We start from the raw sequence: 10,111 nt of genomic DNA, 5'->3' as shown, positions 1-10,111 counted from the left end.
CATTTATAGATTCTGGCCTCTCGCTCGGTCCGCACGGAAGTGGAAAGAGCTTGGATATGTGGTTTGAAGGAGAGATTAGAGTCCAGGGTTACCCCAAGAGCTGTTCACTTTTCCATTGATAGATTCGGGCCCCTCGGACGGCCAGTTTCAAGCAGGGCAACAGAAGATCGCATGTAGCGATTTGAGCAGCATTGGTCACCCGAAGGTGACTGTGGGAAACTGCAATTACTGTTGAAAAGATGGTTGATGATTAGTGTTGAGCATTCCGATACTGAAATATCGGGTATCGGCCGATATTCACTGTATCGGAATTCCGATACTTAATTCCGATACTTTTATAATATCGAATACCGGAATCGGAAGTTCCCATAATGCCTGCGCTCTGCAGTGTCTGTGAAGGATGACAAGCTGGATGGCAGCGCTCAGCTGCGATCCAGCTTGTCATCAGAATGCCATCCCAGCGTGGGAGAATTCTCCTGATTGTTTAAAAGCCGGCGGGCGGTAAAAAGCCGCCGGCTTTTAAACAATCACACAGCCCCATACTGCTTCCCCGCAGCCTCCCACCCCGATCCTCCGCTCCCCTCGCCACCTCCAATCCCAATCGTAAATTAGGACCGGGCGGGGAGCGCAGCACCAAGGAGCGAAGGACCCGGGCGGGGAAGCCGGCAGTGAAAAGACTTCACCGCCGGCTTTCCCGTTCTGTGCTGCGCTTTCCCGCCGGTTATTTCAAATGAACAGCTGAGGTATCAGGTGATGCCGATCAGCTGTTCATTTGAAGTAGCCGCGGTGCCCTCAGAGGGTTCATGTGAGTTCATGCTTGACTGCATGAACTCACATGAACTTTCCCACGGCCGCACAGGTCAGCCTCACCTCCCAGACCCGTCATGATTAGTGTGTGCGGGGTGTGTGTGTGCGGGGTGTGTGTGTGTGCGGGGTGTGTGTGCGGGGTGTGTGTGTGCGGGGTGTGTGTGTGTGCGGGGTGTGTGTGCGGGGTGTCTGTGCGTGCAGGCAGACATAGGCCGATGTGACACTACTACTCCCATCGGCCTATGTCTGTCCCCCGTCCACTCGTGCCAGCAGGATCAGCTCGATGGGAGCAGTAGTTCCCATCAGCCTGATCCTGCTATATAAATTGCCCTACTGTGTCCCCAATAAATGTTAGATACATGTCATTGGTGGCCAGTGGTTACCTAAAAGAAATTAGTTTATACATTACCTGTCCCCGCCGATCGCCACCTAAAATAAAGTAAAAAATAAAAAACTACACCTATACTCACCTAGACACCTAATTCCCCGAAGCCATCGATCTCCTGTAATAAAATATAAAATAATAAACCACAACCTTATCCTTACCCCTCCGTAGCAGTCCACGAGTGTCCCACGAAGATCTCCAGTTCAGAGCAGCCACATAGAATGTGACCGCTCTGAACCGCTGCCGCCGCTAAAATGACGGGGCCGTAAGGGTTCACCAGAGTTAAGGCAGCGCTGCTCCGGTTAGCTGCTTTACGGCACTGCTGTATCGTGAGAAATTCCCACGGTACAGCACTGCCGTAAAGGAGGTCTCCGGAGCTGCGCTGCCTGAATGCACTCCGGTAACCTCAGTCAGTGGCTCCCGCTGCCGGGAGCGGACGTGTTCCCGGCAGCGTGAGCTTACAGCAGCCATGCACAGCTGTCACCATCTCCAGATGTGACAGCTGTGCATGGGAGATCAGCGCAGGAACGTGGACAGGTAACTATTTTTTTTTAGTAAACTAAGAATTAAATAAAATGGTGTTTTATTTCAAATAAATTATTTTTTTCTGGGTGTAGTGTGTTTTTTCTTTTTAACACTTTGTAGGTTAGTAATGGGGGTGTCTTATAGACACCCATCATTACTAACCTGGGCTTCATGGCAGCTGGCGCTGACATGAACCCCACCACTATTACCCCCTGCCACCGCACCAGGGCAGCGTGGAAGAGCGAGGCTAAGTGCCAGAATTGGCGCATCCTATGGATGCGCCATTTCTGGGGCGGCTGACGGCTGGTGTTTCTAGCCTGGGAGGGGGCCAATATTCATGGCACCCTTCCTGAGCTATTAATATCAGCCCCCAGCTGTCTGCCTAGCCTTTGCTAGCTATTAAAATAGGGGGGACCCCACGTCATTTTTTGGGGGGGGGTCCCCCATTTTAATAGCTAGTAAAGGCTAGGTATTCAGCTGGGGGCTGATATTAGTAGCCTGGGAAGCTCCGTGGGTTTTACCCCCTTCCCAGGCTTCAAACATCTGCCCCAGCCGTCTGCTTAACCTCCGCTAGAGACTAAAATTATGGGGGATCCCACGCCATTTTTTTTTAAAATAAATCCTTTATTTTAACACTAAATGACATTTGAGGACTTAATAAAGATGCAGTCCCTAAATTATTATTTATTTTTTAATAAATTTTTCCCAAAACTTTTGACGTGGGCTTCGCCATATTTTTGTATGCCAGCCAGGTACAGCATCCAGCTTCCGGGGCGGCCGCGGACTGCAATTTGCAGCGGGTGAGGCCCAGAAAGCTTGGGTCTCCCTGCGCTGCAGATTCCATCCCCCAGCTGCCTAGTTGTACCTGGCTGGACACAAAAATAGGGAGAAGCCCCACGTTTTTTTTTTTTTAATTATTTCATGAAATTCATGGAATAATTAAGAAAAAAAGGGCTTCCCTATATTGTTGTGTCTGGCCAGGTACAAATAGGCAGCTGGTGGTTGGGGGCAGCCCGTTCCTGCCTGCTGTACCTGGCTGGACACAAATATAGTGTGAAGCCCCACGTCAATTTTTTTTTAATTATTTCAGGAAATTCATGAAATAATTAAAAAAAAATTATGTGGGGCTTCGCCCTATATTTGTGTCCAGTCAGGTACAGCAGGCAGGAACGGGCTGCCCCCAACCACCAGCTGCCTATTTGTACCTGGCCGGACACAACAATATAGGGAAGCCCTTTTTTTTTAAATTATTTCATGAAATAATTAAAAAAAAATTGACGTGGGGCTTCGCACTATATTTGTGTCCAGCCAGGTACAGCAGGCAGGAACGGGCTGCCCCCAACCACCAGCTGCCTATTTGTACCTAGCCGGACACAACAATATAGGGAAGCCCTTTTTTTCTTAATTATTCCATGAATTTCATGAAATAATTAAAAAAAAAAATGTGTGGCGCTTCGCCCTATTTTTGTGTCCAGCCAGGTACAACTAGGCAGCTGGGGGCTGGAATCTGCAGCGCAGGGAGACCCAAGCTTTCTGGGCCACCCCCGCTGCAAATTGCAGTCCGCAGCCGCCCCGGAAAATGGCGCGTTCATAGAAGCGCCATCTTCTGGCGCTGTACCCAACTCATCCAGGGCCCTGGTGCGGTGGCTCATTGGGTAATAAAGGGGTTAAGGCCAGCTTGGCATTATCAGCTGGCCCTAAGCCCGAAATTCATGGGGTCACGCCAATATTAGACATGACCGCCATGAATTTCTAGTAAAGTATTTAAAAAAAACACAAACACCCAGAAAAAAGTCCTTTAATTGAAATAAAGACACAATTCTTTATTGTTCTAAATTAAACCATACTTACCATCACGCCCATTCCAGCTGAAGCCAACGATCTCCTGCAATAAAAGTAAAATAATAAAGCAACCTCATCCTTACCTTTCCATGGTTCCCAGGACAGCTTCAGCTCTGCTACATCGAGATGACAGGCTGGACCGCAGCAGAACGCTGCCATCCAGCCTGTCATCCCGCAGACACTGAGAAGCGCAGGCATGCTTGCGCTCCTCAGTGTCTCGCTGTGACGGCATCCAGATGAGCCGAGGTCATGTCCAATGAACTCAGCTCACCTCATGCACGCCACTGACAGCGTGGGGAAATTCTCCTGCACTCAGCGCTTCAGCGTGAGAATTCCTATGGATGCGCCATTTCTGGGGCGGCTGACGGCTGGTGTTTCTAGCCTGGGAGGGGGCCAATATTCATGGCATCCTTCCTGGGCTATTAATATCAGCCCCCAGCTGTCTGCCTAGCCTGTGCTAGCTATTAAATTAGGGGGGACCCCACGTTATTTTTTTGGGGGGGTTCCCCCATTTTAATAGCTAGTAAAGGCTAGGTATTCAGCTGGGGGCTGATATTAGTAGCCTGGGAAGCTCCGTGGGTATTACCCCCTTCCCAGGCTTCAAACATTTGCCCCAGCTGTCTGCTTAACCTCCGCTAGAGCCTAAAATTAAGGGGAACCCCACGCCAATTTTTTTTTTAATAAATCCTTTATTTTAACACTAAATGACGAGTACAGTAATCAACACTGTCACTGTACTTCATATATATGTGACTGACATGTTTCTATCTATCTAATCTATGTGTGATTCTCTATTCTTTCTGTTCTAAATTGTCGGGTACAGATGCTGAATTGCCGGCCGGCTTTCTTAAAGAGACGGTGCACGAAAACACTAATATTTTTTTAAATAAATCCTTTACACTAAATGACAAGTACAGTAAGCAACACTGTCACTGTACTTCATATATATGTGACTGACATGTTTCTATCTATCTAATCTATGTGTGAAGCTCTATTCTTTCTGTTATAAATTGTCGGGTACCGCTGCTGAATTGCCGGCCGGCTTTTTTAAAGAGACGGTGCACGAAAACACTAATATTTTTTTTAATAAATCCTTTACACTAAATGACAAGTACAGTAAGCAACACTGTCACTGTACTTCATATATATGTGACTGACATGTTTCTATCTATCTAATCTATGTGTGATTCTCTATTCTGTCTGTTATAAATTGTCGGGTACCGCTGCTGAATTGCCGGCCGGCTTTTTTAAAGAGACGGTGCACGAAAACACTAATATTTTTTTTAATAAATCCTTTACACTAAATGACAAGTACAGTAAGCAACACTGTCACTGTACTTCATATATATGTGACTGACATGTTTCTATCTATCTAATCTATGTGTGATGCTCTATTCTTTCTGTTGTAAATTGTCGGGTACCGGTGTATGCCGCTGATGAATTGCCGGCTTTTCATGTCATTCTACATTATTCTTAGTTGTTTTACTTCATGTAGAATTAACCTACAAGGAAAGAAAGGGTTTATTTTCATTCCGATATTTGTGTCCCATTGACTTGCATTGGTTTCCGGTATCGGAATCGGCGATATCCGATACTTTTTGGGTATCGGCCCGATCCAATCCGATACGATATTTCCTGATATCGGAAGGTATCGCTCAACACTATTGATGATAAGACACAATGGACAGAAAGTCAGGAGGAGGACCAGGGTGCGGAAGTGGAAGACGAAGCGGTGGACAATGAAGTCACTGATCCGACCTGGCAAGGGGACATGCAGAGCGAGGACAGCAGCATACAGGGGGAGGGAGGCGTAGCACCACAATAGGCAGGAACAAGCAGTGTGGTGGCCACAGACACAAGGCGGGCAACTGCTCCGCGGAACACCAACATGACGGAAGTTGCCAGTTCAACTGTTAGGTCTTTCCAAGTCTGGTTCTTTTTTAAAGACTGTTTAGATAACCCCAAAAAGGCCATTTGCAACATCTGCCAGGCCACCATCAGCAAGAGCACCAAAACTACCAGCCTGACCACCACCAGCATGCTCAGGCGCATGACAGCAAAGAACCTGACTAGCTGGGCCGAATGCCAAGGTCCAGAAACAGTGTCTGTGGGTGACACCACTGCCTCTTCCTCTGTTGTGCGTGCACTCCAATCCTTTTCCATGGTGCATGTGAAGATGCCTCCCACCCTGTACCTGTCATTGCAGACTTGCAACCATCACCGTCCACGTCTTGTCCCTTTGCAGCGTTCAGTTGTCCCTACCCCAGTCCCTGGAATGCAAGCGCAAGTATATAGCCAGTCGCTCACCCACCCACCCACAGGCTGCAATACTATACTGCCAAATTTTTGACAGCTGCTTGTGACTCGCCCCCTGAGCCGTGGGGCACTCGGATCCGGGCAATTAGGGAAACGGTGGGAGTAGTAGTGGCAACCCGGTTCCGTGGCTCAGGGTGGTCAGGCCAGTGGTAGTCCGTTATGTGCTGATGTTTATGTCCGACTACGCCACCCGTGGATTGCGGTTATTAGGAACCGCCGCTGCATGCAGACCGCTGGGGCTGATGAGGTGTGCAGCTAGGGTAGTGTGACTCCCCACGGGAAGAGTGCGGCCCCAGGGCAGTATAGTGGATGGTGGGAGTGATGGTAGTGAGAGTCCCAGTGCTGATAGTGCTGGAGGAGCAAGGAGCACACAGACAACAGGTTGCAGTCCAGGGTCTTTACTAAAACAGGTAAACTGACCCACAAACAGTCCCAGCTAGGAGGGGACCTGGATGTCTGAGAGCAACGGGGAAATTGGCCCTGGTCAGGGTGAGGGTGTAGGCCTACCGTGCTTTCTGCGCTCCTTCTGGCTATCTCCTCGTTATAGGGTAACTGCCCACGTTTCCGAGCTTTCGGTGTATTCTCGCCTGTATGGCCTGCGACGTGGGTTCCTTTCTGCTCCCAGCCTTGTACGGCTTTACTGGTCCCTTCGGTTGTGGCAGGGCCTCCAGGCTTCTTAGGCCAAGGAATATACAGTCCCCTGCGGACTGGTTATCTGCTGGAGGATGTAGAATCCTCCCAGCCTCAGACACCAAAGTCTGGTAAATTAAGTCCTTTATCTGCCAAGACAGGCTCTCTTCGCCTCTTGTCTCTGGCTTGTGGCTCTCGTCCTGCCACACTTCCTCTTAGGTGCAATACAACTGTCTGTCCCTGCTCTGCTCTGGGACACGTCTCATTGCTGAGACAGGCCATCAAGTTCTCCCTAACCCTGCCCCCAGCACCAGCTTTTCTGGGGCAGCCTGCTCCCCCTACTGGCCTGAGACAGGAAGCATTGCATGCTAATGTTCCCCTGACTAGAGAACCTCCCCCTTGCTCTCAGACACAGCTTTATTTACACTTGTGGCATCCAGGCCAGGGTGACACACTTGCACTTGAAATATGGCCTTTTAGGCTCGTGGAGGTGGAAGCTTTCCAGCCGGGTATCCATACACGTCCCCAGCCACCATTATTTCTCCTGGTGTTGTCCCCGCCTTCCACCAGCACGGGTCCCAGAACTTTACCCGTGCCCTCCTCAGCGCACTTAGTGTGAAGGACCGCCTAACCACAAACACATGGACAAGTGAATGTGGCCAGGGATGGTACATCTCACTGACACATTTCACTGGGTTAATATTCTGGAAGCCGGGACCCAGTGGGACCTTGGGACGGAATGCGTACTCCCGACGCAGAGGATTGCAAGCCCTGGGTCAACCAGGGTTGCCCCCACATTCTACAGCTCCTGCACCACCTCCTCCTCTTCAGCCTCCATCTCCATCACTTGATTCATTTTTTTCAGGAGATATTCCAGATTATGTACTAAAACTTTGTGGGTGCCAATAACAATAAGCAGGACTGTATGCTTAGTTGACAAACCACACACCATTGCAGAGTTGTTGAAAGCTGTGTCAGAGAACCTGGTGGCGGCTCTGAAGCTAGGCAAGCTCACACGCGAGCCATTCCTGGCCCATGTGCTCAACTTAGTGGTTCAGCTGTTTCTCAAAACCTACCCAGGTCTGCCACAGCGACTTGTGAAAGTACGCTGCATGTGTGCCCATTTCAGAAAGTCAGCTACAGCTTTCACCGCTCTGGCAGGGCTTCAGCAGCTTTCAGATCACCGACTAGTGTGCGATGTGACCACGGATTGGAAATCAAAGTTGCAGATGTTTGGAATGATTTTGAGCAGCAGAGAGCAGTTGAGTACCAGCTTCAATACGCCCGTCGGCATTCAGGTCAGCCTCCGCACATAAGAGCTGATGAGTGGGCATGAATGTCTGACATCTGTGCCGTCCTCCAAAACTTTGAGGACTCCACCAAGATGGTGAGCGGCGATGACGCCATAATTAGCATCATCATCCCGCTTCTCTGTGTACTGGAACAATCGCTGCTCACAATTAAAGAGGAGGCATTGCAGGTGGAGCAAGGAGCTATACAGGGTTATGCTACTCAGCCCAGCCTCATCTCATCCCGACGCGGATTGGGTGATAATGAGGAGGAGGAAGAGAACATGGACAAAAGTCCTCTTGATGAGAACAGGGAAGTCTTGGCTGTTGGCAGTCTGGCACACAAGCCGACTTGGGCATTACAGAAAACTGGCACGGCACGAGAGAAGTCTTGTAGACAGAGGTGTGAGGTTCTGATTAAGGAGAATGTCAGTCTTAGATCAGTTGCAGAACGGAGGGCATGGGAGGGGTGATACACAGAAATGAGGGAAGAGATATAGGCCGGTGCAGAACTGTGGAGAGCTTGGTGGGTGAAAGAGATGAGTTTGTATTGTATTCTGTAGTGATTGTTTAACCTAACCAGTGCAATGACTCGCAAAGGGTAGAGGCTTCGGTGAAGCGGCTTAATAATAATAATTAGGGTTGAGCGAGTATGTTCTGTCCGAGTATGCTCGGGCCGAGCTCCAAGTATTTACAGCTGCTCAGTGATATGGTTGAATCGCTCCCGGGTGCATGATTTGCAACTGTTTGACAGCTTTATTACTTGTGAGGAATGTGTAAGAAATAGACATTACTTCCATGTAATAAAACTGTCAAAACAGTCGCAAATCATGCACACGGGAGCGATTCAACCATATCACCGAGCAGCTATAAATACACGGAGCTCGGCCCGAGCATACTCGCCGAAAGGGTTAATAGAACATACTCGCTCAACACTAATAATAATCTTTTTATTTATATAGCGCCAACATATTCCACAGCGCTTTACAATTCAGACAATTTATAGACATTATGGGCACTGTCCCCATTGGGGCTCACAATCTACATACCCTATCCGTATGTCTTTGGAGTGTGGGAGAAAACCAGAGAACCCAGAGGAAACCCCTGCAAACACAGGGAGAACATACAAACTACTTGCAGATGTTGTCCTTGGTGGGATTTGAACCCAGAACCCCAGCGCTGCAAGGCTGCAGTGCTAACCACTGAGCCACCGTGCTGCCCTTTATAGAAATACGACTCTGGCTGCTACATTCAGAAAGGATTGGAGAAGAGAGTTTGTTTAGAGGGAAATTGATTAGAAGATAGCTGCAGTAATTAATCAGAGACACAGTAAGAGTTTTTACAGTATCAAAGGTGCGAAAAGGTTGAATTCTGGATATGTTTTTAAGGTGCAGGTGACATGTGTGGGAGTTATGGTGGCACCACCTAAAAGAAATTGCAAAGTCAGGTATAGGTAGGATAGTAAAAGTCAGATATAGGTAGGTTAGTAAAAGTCAGGTAAAGGAAAGGTAGGTTAGATGGCTACGTGCGGCCTCCTGCTGTGTATAGATGGCTACGTGCGGCCTCCTGCTGTGTATAGATGGCTACGTGCAGCCTCCTGCTGTGTATAGATGGCGCCGTGCGGCCTCCTGCTGTGTATAGATGGCGCCGTGTGGCCTCCTGCTGTGTATAGATGGCGCCGTGAGGCCTCCTGCTGTGTATAGATGGCTATGTGTGGCCCCCTGCTGTGTATAGATGGCTATGTGCGGCCTCCTGCTGTGTATAGATGGCATCGTGCGGCCTCCTGCTGTGTATAGATGGCGCCATGCAGCCTCCTGCTGTGTATATGGCTACGTCCGGCCTCCTGCTGTGTATAGATGGCTACGTGCGGCCTCCTGCTGTATATAGATGGCTACGTGCGGCCTCCTGCTGTGTATAGATGGCTACGTGCAGCCTCCTGCTGTGTATAGATGGCTACGTGCGGCCTCCTGCTGTGTATAGATGGCTACGTGCAGCCTCCTGCTGTGTATAGATGGCGCCGTGCAGCCCCCTGCTGTGTATAGATGGCTTCGTGCGGCCTCCTGCTGTGTATAGATGGCTACGTGCAGCCTCCTGCTGTGTATAGATGGCGCCGTGCAGCCCCTGCTGTGTATAGATGGCTACGTGCGGCCTCCTGCTGTGTATAGATGGCTACGTGCAGCCTCCTGTTGTGTATAGATGGCGCCGTGCAGCCCCCTGCTGTGTATAGATGGCTACGTGCGGCCTCCCGCTGTGTATAGATGGCTACGTGCTTCCTCCCGCTGTGTATAGATGGCTACGTGCTTCCTCCCGCTGTGTA

This window comes from Phyllobates terribilis, unplaced genomic scaffold, assembly GCF_046119375.1.
Source record: "Phyllobates terribilis strain yellow unplaced genomic scaffold, ASM4611937v1 Scaffold_192__1_contigs__length_3615891, whole genome shotgun sequence".
NCBI classification, from domain to species: domain Eukaryota; kingdom Metazoa; phylum Chordata; class Amphibia; order Anura; family Dendrobatidae; genus Phyllobates; species Phyllobates terribilis.
Note: the sequence above shows the minus strand (reverse complement) of the source record.